The following is a 16235-nucleotide window of genomic DNA, read 5'->3' as shown; positions in this document are numbered from 1 at the left end:
ATATGTAGAAAAAGTGGGGATGTCCTGTAATATATCCTAGCTTTTCTTGTTTCCAGGGTACCCAGAAAATATGTCTCCCTTAGAGTCCCACAGAAACGTTCTCAGTGCGATCTCTGTCAAGGTATGTATTTCCAAGTAAGTGATCCCTTTAGATATTTGCCTGTGAATTACCTTTTCCTGTAATTGAGAGCTTGCGTTCTGTGGGTTTTATGATAAAGCTGTAAAACATGTAAGAATGGTTTTGCAAGTCTTAATCGTTGAAGGCAGCAAGAAGTGGATTTAGAGCCTGTTCTTGAGCAGACAAAGGGAAAAAGTGTGACTTTGATGCTGAACTTGTCATTTTTCATTGGACTTGTCTGGAATGATTTAAGAGTAGAGAGAGCTAGAAAAAGAGAGAAATAGAATTGGTTCTTGAGCCCTCCTCAAATGCTCACCATGATGCAGCGTAGAGCCGAAGGGAAGGGTGATGGAACAGAGCTCTGTGCTTTAGAAGGAAATAAATTTAAACCTGACCTCCACACAGAGTCTCACTAACTTCTGTTGTTTTAAAATACCAAATACGTTTAGGAAGTGTTGGAAGTTAGTATTTTGGGAAAGAAATGGCAGTTCCACAGAACATTCCATGGAACAGAGGCTCTGGGAACGATTCGTGTTGTAACTGCTGTCACTGCAATCAGTTGGTGGCTCAGCCTTGCAATGTGCACTTGGCCTTCTATAAAGCACTGTTTTGTTTGCCTTTCAGTGCTGTGAGTCTTGATAAATTGGAGAAGAGCCCAAGAGAAATTTTTCATCCCTTGATATAAAAGGTAGGAAGTGACTTGTTTTGGTTTGGTTCTTTTTCTTTATTATTTTCTGGAAATAAAAGTAATTAAGTGTAGGTACTACTGGTTTGTTTCTTCCAGTAGCAGGTGATAATAATAGTAGTAGTACTAGTAAAAATAATAATAGACATAATAATAATAGTAATGTAATACTACTTACACTGTCTTTATCCATTGGTCTGGCCATTTCAAATCAAAACTTCTAAACACAAATCAAGCCATCATCCTTGTAGAATCTTTCACAGCAGTGGGCTAAAGATCCTGGTTTTGTTGACAGGATTTATTGGTTGTGGAAGAACAAGAGGGAAGTAGAAGCCTAACTACTTCTAGCTCACAGAGCCGTCCAGTGAACAGAGCTTTGTGTTTTGATGGGCTTGTGATGACTTTGAAATCAATTGCTCCTTACAGTAAAAAAAAAATTCATGTTTTTTTGAACGTGACAGCAGAAATACTTTTAGGCACCAACTGAATAATAATAGATCACCAATTTAAGTAAAAAATTCATGCTATACTATCAAAATTTAAAGGTAAATTATTATGTATTAGGTGATGGTCTAAAGTGTATGTTCTCATGTGTAATGCAAAGATACATACGTACCTGAAAGTCCTTAGAGGAAGCAAATTTTTATGTCTGCTGTTTGACTGTTTATCATACGATATTTGGTTTTCTTTCCCAGGGATGGGTGAATTTTAACTTTGGAGTCCTCTATGCTAAGGATGCTCAGCTTACAGGTGATGAAATGTTCAGTAATGGTGAGTTTTTCACCTTCTCTTTAATTGCTGTGCTGATCTGAATAAGAAAAAAACAAAAGCAAGAGAAAAAAGAAGGATGGTTTATTATTTTTGATGCTGTTTTGTTTGTTTCCTCGGTATTTGCTGCAGCTCTGCGAACCCAAGCTTTGGGTTCCTTCTGTCCCACTGGGAGTTGCCCAATTTGGTTGCATCTGGTGAAATTCCCCCTGAGACCTTACAGAACTAGCTCAAACTGCGTGAGAGCCATTTGCAGTTCTCTCCAGACGCCTGGAGAATGGGCGACGTTTCTGAGGATCCGGCGAGCGCGCTTCTGTCCAAACTCAGTCTGTGAAATTCCTGGGGAAAACCCTTCTGTGTCCTGAAGGGCTCAAACTCTGGTGAGGATCCAGTTATCAGGTGCTCACCTGGATGGTTCCAGCTCCCAAAGGTAACACTTGTACTCTTGCCCTGTAGTTTACATCTATTGTATTTTTGTTATTTTGCAAGATTTTTTGACTTTGCAAAATATTGTGCATTTCACTCTTTGGAACCTCTCAGATGGTTCTTTGGTGCAGCACCACCCCATGGGACACTTGGCTGCTGTCCTGAAGGGGTTGGTCGCTGGAATTGTAAATCCTGGAGAGTTTATATGTCTTCTGTCCCCAGGCAGGTATCATGGTTTGTTTCCTTTTGTTCTGTTGGTTAGGCGCTGCTTCTCGTTGCAAGTATGAATTTCAAACTGCCCTGTTCTTACTTTAACTGTTTTCCTGGTTCTCTCCGCACGGCAGGGAAAGACTCTCGTCTCCTTGCCGTCGGGCTCGGTGCTGTCCAAGAAGATGCAGAGACTAAAAAAATCCTAAGAAGCAAAATAGGACTGCAGGGAAAAGAAGCTGGAGAGAGCAGGAGGTGATATTGTTATCCTTACCCTGTATTAGAAACATCCGCTGTGCTTTGATGCTGGCAGCTGCCAGGGGCTTGTTAGCTCTTTGTAGGCAGGTGTAGGTGTTCACTTGTAGGTTTTTTCTCTGGACAAGTCAATTCAAACTTTGCTAAGCTTATATTTGCAGATTACTCTGTAGCACAGTCCAGCATGACATTTTTGAATGTTGTAAAAATACCATGTTACTTGGAAATTGCTAATGAAGAGAAGCTTTAGGGGAAAATAAGATTTCAGGGTTGGGAGATGTGAGAAGAATTTTGTGGGGATGTTAGACTGAAGTAAAGCACACTTGAAGCTGGACTGGCACGCTGGCAGGTCCCCTATTAAACAGTAGTGCTGAGGTTAGCCTGGGGGTTGCCCGTTGTTTCTGTAGAAATCAGTGTTTGCTGGTCTTCAGAGGTAAGCTGCTTTGAAAAGCTGGAAGGTGCAGCGTGCTGACAAGCCCCGTGCTTTGGATTAAAAGTAGATTTCGGGAGGGTCCTAAGCTTTTGTCTTTTCCTAGAAGTCGATGTAATCCTATCGAGGGGTTTTTAATATAAATCTGTGTTGCCACGTCATCCATCAGAGCCCTGTTGTACTAATCATCATACAGATACAAAAGAGAAAATCAGACCCTGTCCCAACCACTTGGAGCCCAGAAGACGATTTCCTCGGGCTGCCATTTGCGTGCCATCGGTACTCACCACGAACTGACCCCTGTGGCTGTGACCCAGCACCTGGACGCTGACGGAAGGAGGCTGGTGGCAGAGCCTGGAGGTCCCTGTCCCACGGGGAGGGAGAGGACGAGGCAGCGTCGCCTGCAGGGAGGGTCTCGTCCCCAGAGAGCAGCCGGCGACTCCATCCCTGCCCGGGGCTCCGGGTGCACCCTCGGGGAGGACGCCTGCCCTCAGGTTTCCCCCTGGGCACCCGGGGAGGGAACCAGGTCCATCCGTGTGGCAGCTGCAGGGCCTGCAGGCTCTGGGGCTCTGCAGCCGTGTGCCTTGTCACAGGGTGGCAGGGATCCTTGCTGCTTTGCTCCTGATCCCACATGGATGTACCAGCAATCTTCTGTCTTTTCTTTAAAAGTGTCCTTGGGAGACTTCAAAGAGAGGGTAATCAGTGATGTCAAAGCCGACATATTTGACCCATTGGCACTCAAGAGAAAAGACAAAAAGCTGCTTTGCATCCTTGTGCCTGCAAGTCATGAAGGGGCTGGGCGGGGTCGCTGAGGCTCTGAGATGGAGGTGAGTTTGCATTCCAGTTTATTGGAACGGAGGCTCATCAGAAGTTTCCTCGGCTATCCAAGGCACAGAGCCCCTGAGCCGAGTGAGCCTGAGCTGCTGCGTGCTTGCTGTGAGCTTTGGGGTGAGCGGGCATCGTTGCAGGCCTGGGATGGATTGAAATGCGCTGAGGAAAGCAGAGGCAGGGAGAGAGGGAAATGCTCTGTTAACTTGTGCCAATTCTTCTGTCAGACTCATCACGGCGGGACAGCGTGAGGACTGAAAGTGTAAGAAGATGTGGAGGGAAACAGAGAACCTGACAGGAGCAGCGAACGCACGAGTGCACGAATTTTGCTTTTTGCTTGGATGTAAACTCAGGAGTTGAAAGGAATTTGGGAGTGAGAAGGGACATTTTAGAAGGAGAAGAAGAAAAAGAAGTTGTTGTTGTTGTTGCAGTCCTGGCAAAATCTTTTCTTCTAGCTAATAAAAGAAGTTAGCTTAAAAAACAAAAAGAAAAAAATGTAGTGGTTTTTTTTTTTTTCCTTCACTATGATATTCATTGGTGGTATATGGTGTGTTGTTTTATTTCTTGGTATTATTAACTCTGTGTAAATTGTTTTTTGAGTGAAGCTGTCTTTCTGGATTGGTTGGTTTGTATTTGAGGCAGGATTAATTTCAATAGGATTCTTTCATAGATTTCTGATGGGTATTACTGGGATTTTGGTTTTGTCTGTTGTATGTATAAACATAGAGCTTTGGTAGGGCCAGCTGGGCTGCTGGAGTTTTGGGTGTGAATTTATTAGATGGCTTTTGTTAGATGCAGTTTTTAATTTTTGAAATGTTTTTCAATGTAGTGGTCTTAAGGTGGTTTTTAAGAATTCCTTGTATTGTTTTCTGTTGTTTGTAGTTGGTGTATGATAAGGGATGTGGTGTGACTTCTTGAACGCTCTGGTTTTGGTGTTCCTAAGTTGTGATTTCTTTCTGGTTCGACAGTTTTTTTTGTTTTTATTTTTTGGGACAGGGGCATTTATATGGTGGGTTTTTATAGGCAATACGTGTTTTTATTTAGGCAGTGATATTTTTTTGTATTTTAATAGTTTAGATTTTTTATTTTCATGGTTTTAATTATTTTTTTTTTAATTTTTTCAAATAGCTTGTATAGATGATAGGTTGTTATTTGTGCCTGAGCATAAAGGTAGAGCTTTGGGGACTTTTTTTAGTAATGTTCAGGGTCAGTTGTACAGTTTTGAGTCTCGTGAGTTGGTTTGATTTAATTTTTAGTGGGTGTTTGTTTTTATTAGCAGTTGTGTCATTTTCAAGGTGTGTTTGAGTTTTTTTGGGGTTTTTGAGATACTGGTTTAGGAGGAAGTTTATGATGAGCATGTGCAGAGGTTTTGGGCTACTTTATAGTGGGATTTAAAATTGATTTACAGTTAGGTTTATTTGAGTTTTTATTGGGGTTCAGTGACGTTGTGGGATGTTTGTTCCGTTAGTGATAGAGATAGGTTTTGTTCTGATGTGCTGCGACGGGACGGGCGTGTGCTGCGTGCCGGCGCTGACAAAGGTACGGTATCGTTGTGGCTCCGGTGTGTCGGGTTAGTGAACTTGTATGGTTTAATATAGAGATGAAAATAGCAATAAATATGAATTTAAAAATAAATCTAAAATTAGAGTGGTAAACATAAATATAGATAACAGATACATACATAACACTATAATACATGGTATATAATTGGAACATATTATCATATCGGTAAATGATAGTCTATTTTTTATATATATATATATATATATACACAAAGATATATAAATATAGATTGTAAAAATAAAAATATTTAAATAGAGTAAAAGTAAATTGGGGGTTTTATTAGGTTATAGGCTGGGGTTTTTAAATAAATGATAGAAATAAAATATAAATTCAGATATACAAATATATATAGAAATACAAATATCTATACATATTTAATTTAAATAAATATAAGTAAAAAAATATATATAATACAGAAAATATATATCTATGATTCTATTAGAAGGTATTCTCTCTAATATATATAATATCTATGAATAAAATAAATAAAAATATCCATATAAATATCATTCTAATTTTGAAAAATAAATTTACTTCCTAAATTTTAAATCTGGTTCAAATAAAGGGGTGTCGTTGGTTTTTATTTGGTTAGAGGCAGGAGTTTTATTTTAAATAATATAAGTAATATAGAAATGTGGATCTTAAGATAGAAATATATAATAAATATATAAAGAGAAATTGCTAAAGCATGAATATAAATGTATATATAAATATATGTAAGTAATATGAAGAGTTGTAGTACAGAATATAAATAACATTATACGGGAATATAAATATAAAAATATGTAAATATAGTTTAAAAGAAAGGGAATGTTTTGGCTTTTATTGAAGTAGAGGCAGGGGTTTGATTTTGAATATTATAAGTGTTAGAGAAGTAAAAATCTTGACGCAGAAATATTTAATCAATGTATAAAAATATATAAATAACTACTCGCATCAGATGTAGTATAGAATGTAAATTTATTTATAACTTGACATTGGTAAAGATAAATGTATATGTAAGCAATAGACATTAATATACATTATTATAAATAGAAATACGAATATAAAAATCAGACATAAGGATAAAACCTATTTAAATATTTTTTAAAAGAAAGGGTTGGGGTCTTTTTTATTATTGGGTTAGAGGCAGGGTTTTCATTTTAAATAATATGAATGTAGATATTAATGTTACATATTTCTTAATATTGAGATATTAAATCGAGATATAAATATATATATATATATAAACACAAAATATAAGTAAATATAAATAATAGGAAGAGATGTAATGGAGAATACAAATAAGAGTATACATTAGTATACATTTTAAATGTAAAAGTGAATATCAACCTGGAAAATTGAATTTTAAAAAATATTTAAATGCAGTTGAGAAGACTGAGGTTCTTTTTGGCTTTAATGTGGGTAGAGGCAGGGTTTTTATTTTAAATAATGTGTTACAGATGTAAAAATCCTAACACAGAAAGATATAATAAATATATAAAGATATGAGTAAAAGTATATAAAAATATAAGTAATAGGAACACATGTAACATAGAATATAAATTTATAAATAAATCGCTAAATATGAATGCAAAATCGATCATACATCAGTAAACATTTTAAATATAAATTTGCAATTTTTTTTTTTTTAATTCAAATACAGTTGAAATGAAAGGGGTTTTTTTTTGCCATGTATGGGGTAGAGGCAGGGGTTTTATTTTGAGTACTGTGAGTGTTACAGAAGTAAAAATCCTAACAGAAATATATACTTACTATGTAAAAATATGTATAAAAATATAAAAATAAATTTAAGTTTTAGGGATATATGCAATATGGAATAGAAATGTATTCATAAAAACAAATGTATAAATGGACAGTGTACATCAATATACATTATTAAATAGAAATGTGAATATTAATATGAAAAAAAAAATTTTTTTAAAGATTTAATTTTTTTTTTTTGAAGAAATTGTTGGGGTTTTGTTTTGTATTATCCTATTAGATTAGAGGCAGAAGTTTTTTTTTCCTCTTCCCGGTTGTTTTGGGGCATTTATTTCAGAGCAGTTTTCGGCGGGGGTCGCCCCTGTTGTTTTTTGCCGCCTTCGCTGCCCGCAGCCCCGAGGCGCGCTGCGGCCCCGGCTGGGGCGGGCGGCAGTGCTGCCGCCTTGTGGGCAGAGCGCGGTACTGCAGCCCTGCGCCGAGAGGGCTGCCATCTTGGGAGCGGCGAGTCGCGGGTGTCGCGGACTTTCAATTGACCTTCTCAACAGGGCGGCGAAAAGGGCGGGGAAGTGGAGGACCGGGGTGGGTGTCAGTGGACTGCCTGCATGGAATACCGACCCCGGCGCGGCCCCGGTGGTATTTTCTGTGGCGTTTCAAGTGTACCCGACACATGCTGTGGTCTCAGCGGCGGCGCGGGCGGGCGTATTTCGGCGGGTTTGTGACAGGCATGTGGGTTAAACGCCTCGCTGTGCCGGGGTCCTGTCACGTCCGCCTTCCCGCCCTGAGGGAGCCGAGCCGGGGCGAATAGTTCCGAAGAGCCGAAGAGCCGAGTGTAGCCGAACACAGCCGACTTGAGACGAAGAGCCGATGATAGCCGAGTGTAGCCGACATTGGCCGCATTTAGACAAAGAGCCGAATATGACCGACTTTAGCCCAACCGGGCCGAGTTCAGCCGAAGAGCCGGAAAAGCCGAATTTAGACGAAAAGCCGAACCGAAACGATTTTAGACCTAAGCCGAACCAAGCCTAATTTAGCCGAGTTTATTTCAACAGAACCGAACGACGCCGCAGCGCTCTGCCCGCAGTGCGCCGGTGCAGACGGCAGGGGGCGCTGTATAAAGTGAGTATCAAATATCAACTATCTATAAGAAGGAATAAAAAGCTCTGTGTCACGTGCAGCAGTAGAAAATTTCAGGCTCCCAGGGAATAAATAGTTTTCTTTCAATCATTTTCGTTTTGGAGTTTTTTTACTCCCAGGTAGCCTGAAAGTTACTACTGCTGCTTTTTTATTCTAAAGCTAGAAAGGAAAACCAAGATTAGAAATACAGGGAAAGAAAGGAAGAAAAAGAAAAAAAGATAATAAGGAAAGGAACTGAAAGGAAGAAAGAAGGAAGGACAGGCAGGGAGGAAGGAAGGAAGACATAAAAAAAAAAAAAAAAAAAAAAAAAACAACAAAAAACAAACCCACAGAAAAAAACCTCGAGATGGGCGAGAAAACCGCCCCCCCCCCCAAAAAAAAAACCCCAAGATGGGCAAGAAAAATCCCAGAAATACCACAGGAAAAAAAAAAATAGGAAAAAAAAACCCAAAACCAAAAACAAACAAAAAACCCCAAACAACAACAACAACAAGATGGGCAAGAAAAAAACGCAGAAGAAAACCCCAAGATGGGCAAGAAAAAGCCCAGAATAGAACCCCAAGATGGGCGAGAAAAATCCCAGAAAAAAAAAACTGAAAAAAACCCTAAGAAAAACCCAGAAAAAAAACAACAGAAAAGAACCCAAAATGGGCAAGAAAAATCCCTGAAAACAGACCAGGGAAAAACCCCAAGATGGGCAAGAAATAAAATCAGAACAAAAAACCAAGATGGGGAAGAAAAAATCCAAGAAAAAAAAAAAAAAAAAGAAACAAAAGAAAATGGCAAAGAAAAATCCAGAAAAACAGAAAAAAAACCCAAGGGGGCAAGATAAAACCAGAAAAAACACCAAGATGGGCAAGAAGAAACGAAGAAAAAGCCCCAACAAATGCCAGAAAAAAATCAAGGAAAAAGGGAGTAAAAGCCCCAAGAAACAAGGCAAGAAAGAGAGGCAATAAAGGCCACAAAAACTCAAGAAAAAAAAAAAACCAAAAACAAGAAATGCCAGAAAAAGGTACGAAAATGGTTCTGCCAGGTGCGATCAAGGTGAGCGGGTTCAGATTCAGGTCCAGGAGATGAACAAGTGTCAGATTAGCTTGGGGCACTGCTGTGCAATGCAGCTGTGACAGGATTTATGTTTAAATATACTTTAAATACATTGGGGATTGTTTGGCTTTTATTGGGGTATAGGCTGGAGATTTAATAAAAAATATAGAAATAGAAATCCAAATATATCGTATATATGTCGATATCAATAAATATTTAATATATATAAATATAAGTAAAAGAAATATATTGTGTCAAAAGAATATATCTATTATTCTATAAAAAGGTATTCTCTCCAATATATATAATATCTACAAATATAACAAATGAAAATTACAAATCTAGATGTGAATAGAATTATGACAAAATTATTTTTAAAATTTTAAATGGGTTTTAAATAATGGGGTGTCTTTGCTTTTTATTTCGTTTTATTTTAAATAATATAAGTACTATGGAAATGTAAATCGACATACAGAAATATATAATAAATATATAGAGATAAAAAGATATAATGCCAAACTATGAATAGAAATAGAAATCTATGTAAGTAACATGAAGAGATGCAATATATAATATAATTTTTATTATACAGTAATATAAATTCTAAATATAAATGCGAATATAAATATGAAAAATATATGATGGGGGCTCGGAGCAGCCCAGGTGTGAGTGCGAGGATGAGGAGGGGCCGGCTCCTGCCGGGGCCAGGCTGCTTTAGGGGGAGGCTTTGCCTCGGCTCCCTTTTGCACGGAGCTGCTGAGTGGAGGGGTTTATGGGGCGCTGCCGGCGCTGTCTCGTGGAAGGGCTGCGGGAGCTTCTCACAGGGTCGGGGGGACACCTGGATCCGCGCCTGGATCCGCGGAGCATCGCTTAAAGGAGGCGCCGAGGGACGAATCTTTGTGCCGGGGAGCAGCAGCCGAACAGGTGAGCCCGTGTGGGTTTGGAGCGGGGAATTTTCTCCTTCCCCTTTGCAATTTCATCTTGCCGGTCCCTCCCCGGATCCCCAGGAACAAAAATGGAGCTTATGAAGACAAAAGGGATTAAGGAGAAGGAAGCAGCTCCTCTTCTCTTTTTGTCTGCGTTTGAACTGAGGGGATCCCTCTTGACTTGTGGTTTTAAGGGTGTTGATTGCGGGAAAAGCTGCCTTTTCCAGGCTGTTAGGGGTATCCCTGGGGTGACAGGGAATCCCTGCGTTCTATTCTAAGGGGAATGGGAAAAGTATTCTTGTGGTATTCTGGGTTTGATTTGAAGGCAGCCACCACATTTTCATCACCCTCGGGTTTAAATGGAGGGGGCAGCCCTTGTGTCCCTCCTTTTGAAGGGTTTGAATGGAGGTCGAAATCGCCCTTTGCCATCAGTCGAAGGCTTTCATTTGAGGAGCGCCCCTTCTTTTCTGCTCTCCTAGGGGGTGAAATTGGAGGGGAGAACACATTTCTTTGCCCTTGTTGGAGTGAGGTGCGCCCCGCCTGCGGCGTCGGTTTCGGGGTTGGCTTGCGGGGAGCCGCAGCTCCGGCAGCGTTTCCAGGGCTGCAATGGGGCTGTGCCGCTGCATCGGAGGGCGCTCGTCGTGCCCGCGGCCCGGCCCGGAACGTTCCCGCTCGGGAGCGCTGCCGGCACGGCCCGGGCGGCTGCCGGGGCGCACGGGGGATTCGGCGCGGCCGGGCCGGCCGAGGGCGGCGGTGGCGGAGCCGCGCCGGTGCGAGCCGAGGGGAGCCGGGCCGGGCCGGCCGAGGGCGGCGGAGGCGGCGCGGGCGCTGCTGCGCCGGCCCGGGCGGTGCCGGCCGCTCCGTCCGCTCCGGGCGCGGGGCCGGGGCGCCGCCGGGAGCCCCGGGCCCGGTGCCGGCCCCGCCGGGCAGGGGCAGCGGGCGGGGCTCCCCGGGACGGCGCCGGCCCCGCGTGCCGGAGCAGCCGCCGCAGGAGCCGCTTCCCTGCCGGGAGCCGCGCTCCGTCCGGGGCCGGCAGCGAGCGCGGGGTTCGGCCGCTCAAAGCTCGGCGGTGCCGCGGCTCGGAGGCGCTTTGGAGGCGTTGATTGCGTGGCTGTGTTCGGTTTGCAGCGGGCGTACGCTAAGGGATGCGGTGTTCTTCCCGAGCGGCACGGTTCTCGGTGCCGGTAGGGCTGGTAAAGGTTTGTTTTGGATTGGGTTTTGTAGTCGGATTTTTTTTTTTTTTCCTGGGTATTATGTTTAGAAGGGCGCGCAATGGTTTTTACGGGTCGTAGCGCGAAGCAGCGGTTCGCATTTTAATTCTGTTGCGGCGGCTTTTATTAGCGTGAGTGTGTAGTGTTTGTTTTGGGGGGCTTGGGGTAGCGTCGTGTCGTTCGTAGCCGCGGGTTTTTAATCTCGGTAATTGCATGTGTGTTTATCGTCTTCCAGGGCTTTTGTGTGTTTGGTTTGTTCGATTGTAGTGTATGTTTTATGGTTACGGGTAATTTGGGGGACATGGTTTATGGTTACGTTTGTCTTTAGTCTTTGTGTTTGTCTCTAGGTGGTATTTTTATTTTGATCGCTTGAGGCACTATGGGTTTATTCAGTTGGGAATAATTTTTTTGTTGCAGATTTAAGTTTATCTGTTTTTTGGTATTATTCTTGTTGTTGGTTTCTTTATTTTCTTTTGTTGTTGTTGTTGTCTTTTAATGTATTTGAGTATTGTTTATCAGGGGTTTTTTTGGGAACATGGGTATTTATATGGTGGGTTTTTAAAGTATTTCTTTATTTGGGTAGTTAATTTCTTAGTTTTTAGTGGTTGAGATGTTTTTCCGTTTTTTTAATTAGTTCAGGTTTTAACGTTATTTTTACAGAGGATTTATTCTTTGAGTTAGTGTAGAGGTAGAATTTTGTAGAATTTTGTTTTTTTTTTTTTTTTTTTTTTTTTTTTTTAGTAACGTTGAGGATGAGTGGCACTGTCTTGAGTTTAGTAGATTGGTTTGACTTTTTTTAAGTACTTTTTGTAATTTGCTGTGTGTGTTTCTATAGGATTTTCTTTTATTTTGGTTCCATTTTTCTGTCGTGATGAGAATTGTTATTGTAAAGAGCGTTCTTTGTTTTTTCGCTGACACTTGTTTGGCTGTTGGAGATTCCTTGATGTTTTTGGAAGATATTGGTGGGAATTTGGTGCTGTTTGTTCTGTCATTTCATTTAGGAATTGGATTTTAAATATACAATTATGACTCTAACACTATTGAAACAAAAGAAATAGATGTGTAGCAATAGGAATGAGCCAATTTTATTTTTATATATTCGGTCAATTTTTAAAATTTAACATGTAACTTAAGTCATTATATGTTTCAATAAGTCATTCTAATTATAGTAGAGTATTGTGTATGTGTATAGATATATGAATTGAGAACATAAATGTAAATACGACCCAAACAAAAATACAAATATATAAATGTATTGCAACTATATGCAGATATATAAAAAAAATTAATAATAAATTGTAAATGTAAAATAACATAAATTGATACAATATATAATACAAGTAATACTGTATATATCTTATTAAAAATATTATAGGACATGGATATAAAATAGATATAAATATGGGTGTGATCTATCTATCTATCTATATCTATCATTTGTTGTATATTATGATAAATATAAATATTTTAAAAAATTTAGGTAGTTTAAAATAATGAATGTTTTTGCTTTTTCTTTGCCAAAGCAGGAGTTTTAGTATAAAAATTAAAAATACAAATAATATAAAGGTAGAAATATAAGTATAGAAATATATAGTAAACACAGTAAAGATTTATATAAAAATTAGAAATATAAGGAAAAAGAAGTTGTAGCAGTAGATATGGTAAATAATTTAAAAAATAATTCCCGTATAGTTTTGAATAAGGTGCATATTATATATAGTTATTAATGTAATGCATCAATATAAACTATAAATATAAATTTGAATATAGTCATGCAAGCTATAACTATAAAAATATTTCAATATAGTGTAAAAGAAAGGTTTTTTGTATGTATTGAGTTAGAAAGGGATTTTAATTTTAAATAATTAAAAGTGTTATAGAAATAGAATTTAAAAAATATAAATATAGAATCAATACATAAAGATATTTATAAAACCACAAAAGATAAATAAATATTATTAGTAGGAATAGACATAATATAGTATAAGGAATAGACATAATATAGTGTATAAATGACATACTGCATCCATGTCCACTATAAATATGCATGTGAATATAAATACGAAAAATAGAAATATCAAATGTATTTAAATCTAATTTAAAACAACGGGGCTTGTTTGGGTCATGTCGGGTAAGCGGCGGGTTTTTGGCATTTATTTCCGAGCAGTGTTTGTCGGGGGTCGCCCCTGTTGTTTTTTGCCGCCTTCGCTGCCCGCAGCCCCGAGGCGCGCTGCGCCCCCGGCTGGGGCGGGCGGCAGTGCTGCCGCCTTGTGGGCAGAGCGCGGTACTGCAGCCCTGCGCCGAGAGGCCGCCACGTTGGGAGTGGCGAGTCGCGGGTGTCGCGGACTTTTGGTTGACCTTCTCGAGATGGGGGCAGAAATGGCGCGTAAATTGAAGGCCTTAGTCCGTCTTCAGGGCTGCCTGCGTGTAAGACCGAAGCCGGCGCGGCCCCAGTGGGATTTTTTTGTGGCGTTTTAGATGTAGCCGAAAGGCGCTGTGGTCTCAGCGGCGCCGCGGGCGAGCGTATTTTGGCGGGTTTGTGACAGGCATGTGGGTAAACGGGTCTCTGTGCCGGGGTCCTGTCACGGCCGCTTTCCCGCCCTGAGGGAGCCGAGCCGGGGCGAATAGTTGCGAAGAGCCGAAGAGCCGAGTGTGGCCGGAAACAGCCGAGTTTCACCGAAGAGCCGAGTGTGGCCAAAACAGCCGAGTTTACACCAAGAGCCGATGATAGCCGAGTGTAGCCGACACTGGCCGCTTTTAGACAATGTGCCGAATATGACCGAGTTTAGCCCAATCGTGCCGAGTTCGGCCGAAGAGCCGAACTGAAACGAGTTTAGACCAAGAGCCGAACGGAGCCGAATTCAGCCGAGTTTCATTCAACAGAACCGAACGCCGCCGCAGCGCTCTGCCTGCAGTGCGCCTGTGCAGACGGCAGGAGGCGCTGTGCCTGCAGTGCGCCGGGACAGACGACAGGGAGCGCTGGGGCTGCAGTGCGCCGGGACAGACGGCAGGGGGCGCTGTATCAAGTAAGTATCAAATATCAACTATCTATAAGAAGGGATTAAAAGCTCTATGTCACGTGCAGCAGTAGAAAATTTCAGGCTCCCAGGGAATAAATAGTTTTCTTTAAATCATTTACGTTTTGGAGTTTTTTTTTTACTCCCAGGTATCCTGACAGTTTCTACTGCTGCTGTTTTATTCTAAAGCTAGAAAGATAAACCAAGATCAGAAATACAAGAAAGGGAAAGGGATAGGAAAGGAAAGGAAAGGAAGCAGGAGAGCAAGAGGGAAGGGAAGGGTTGAAAACCAGAGTGAAAAAAGAAAAAAGAGTTGGAGGGAAAAAGAGAGGGCATTCGGGAGGAGCGGTGCTGCCTCGGGTCCTTCCCCGCCCTGGGGCGAAGGAGCCGTTTGATGCCCGGGAGGGATTTTTGCAGCTCCCGGTGGCGCGGGAGGGCGCCGTGGCTGTCAGCCCGAGACTACAACTCCCGGCAGGCCGTGCTGCCGGCGCGGCGTGTGACGCAACGGCTGACGCGGCCCATGAGTGGCTGGCGTGCCAGGCGGCCGCGCGGGGCTGTGCGCGGGCAGCTGGCGGCGCCTCTCCCGCGCGGGACGGCGACGCTGGAGGGGCGAAGGCTCCGTGTGGGCGCCCGCGTGGAGCTGAGGAGCGCGGAAGGAGCGTCCGCCCGGTTCGTCGGCCTCACTCAGCGGTGCCGGGGGCGGGGGCGCTGCCGCCCGCCGATGGCGGAGGGCGAGGCGGTGCTTTGCTGCCGCGGGCCGGGAGCTGCAGGAGCCGCCGCGGGCGAGCGGCGCCGGGCGCTGCCGCGGTCCCGGTGGGGCGGCCGCCCTCGGGCTGGCGGAGGCGCCGGAGGAGCCCCCGAGCCGCAGCCGTCTCCCTCGGGCTGCTGCCGGTGCTGCGGGCGGAGGCGGCTCCGCCGCGTGTCGGGCGTTGCGAGCAGGGAGCGCTGCGACATCGGCGGCGTGACGGGGCTGCTGCCCGCGTTAGTGCTCGTGGCTCTTTCCGCCGTGGAAACGGACGGAGCGGCGCTGAGCGGTAAAGCCCGAGATGGCCGGGAGAATGCCCAGCGCGGGGAGCCGGCGGGCTGTACCCTTCGGATGGCCCAGGTGCGAGCTGCAAACTCACCCCCGCTTCCGCCCCTGCCCTCCCGAGCCCCAGGGAAAATGCTTTCCAGCATTGTCGAGCTTCTGAAAGACAAAACTTGTGATTTGACACTAGCATCCAGAAAAGGTTTCTGTCTAGATTAGCAAATGCCTGAATTGTTCTTGGTTACATCCCATGACCGGTTTTAGGCAGTGACTTTATACTGCTTTTAGGATGTTCTTGTACAATGGTGAGAAAAGTGGCAGGTCTGATAGTGGTTTCACTTTTTTCTACTTCACGTTCCATAAGATTCTTTTATCCAAGCACTTGTTTTAAAATTCTACTGTAGGCGTTTATGGTTCACTTTTTTTTTCTTTGCAGCACCCGTGACTTTTTTTTTGCTCTAAATCGGGAGTAAATATAGCTGAGTAAAATCACCTTGGTTTTCTTCCTTCTTTTTTTAACTGAATTGTTTTTATTAAAAATCCTATTTGAATATGTAGAAAAAGTGGGGATGTCCTGTAATATATTCTAGCTTTTCTTGTTTCCAGGGTACCCAGAAAATATGTCTCCCTTAGAGTCCCACAGAAACGTTCTCAGTGCGATCTCTGTCAAGGTATGTATTTCCAAGTAAGTGATCCCTTTAGATATTTGCCTGTGAATTACCTTTTCCTGTAATTGAGAGCTTGCGTTCTGTGGGTTTTATGATAAAGCTGTAAAACATGTAAGAATGGTTTTGCAAGTCTTAATCGTTGAAGGCAGCAAGAAGTGGATTTAGAGCCTGTTCTTGAGCAGACAAAGGGAAAAAGTGTGACTTTGATGCTGAACTTGTCATTT

The sequence above is a fragment of the Ammospiza caudacuta genome, chromosome 5 (assembly GCF_027887145.1).
Source record: "Ammospiza caudacuta isolate bAmmCau1 chromosome 5, bAmmCau1.pri, whole genome shotgun sequence".
Taxonomy (NCBI): Eukaryota; Metazoa; Chordata; class Aves; order Passeriformes; family Passerellidae; genus Ammospiza; species Ammospiza caudacuta.
Note: the sequence above shows the minus strand (reverse complement) of the source record.